Source organism: Eptatretus burgeri, chromosome 6 (genome assembly GCF_056783735.1).
Source record: "Eptatretus burgeri isolate ZD-2024b chromosome 6, Ebu_testis_v1, whole genome shotgun sequence".
NCBI classification, from domain to species: domain Eukaryota; kingdom Metazoa; phylum Chordata; class Myxini; order Myxiniformes; family Myxinidae; genus Eptatretus; species Eptatretus burgeri.
Window position 1 is genome coordinate 108,798,810 of NC_140966.1, and position 271 is coordinate 108,799,080.

The 271-nt window shown below is 36.5% G+C and overlaps 1 protein-coding gene across 2 annotated transcripts in view; it reads right to left on the reverse strand.

Annotated features, from left to right (window-relative positions):
- Positions 1-54, reverse strand: part of LOC147025573 (transcription initiation factor TFIID subunit 11-like) — an 18,520-nt gene extending 18,466 nt beyond the window's left edge. The window contains exon 1 of one of the 2 annotated variants that reach the window (XR_015059580.1): positions 1-54. This exon is cut by the window's left edge and continues 410 nt beyond it. The gene's annotated coding sequence lies outside the window, so the exon portion shown is untranslated. The other variant, XM_085886675.1, reaches the window with a different exon arrangement.
- Between the last annotated feature and the right edge of the window lie 217 nt (positions 55-271).

Below are 271 nucleotides of genomic sequence, written 5' to 3' on the forward strand. Positions count from 1 at the left end.
GTGCAATGTCTTTCCTGCTCCTCAATCAGCATTTGAATATAATTCCCTCTCGTTTACTTCCCAGTAATACAAGACTTCTGTCCTAAACAAAGAGCGGAGAGGAAGAAACAGAGAGAATGTGAATAATGTTGGGGTGTATCACAACAAAAGGAAAAATCTCGGCTGTGCTTCCTACAGAGACGCCCGAAGGAAGAGTTTGAGATTTTTTAGTTTAAAAACAAAACAAATCGTTATAATAACCAATAATATAAATCTCAACATAAACGAAAAG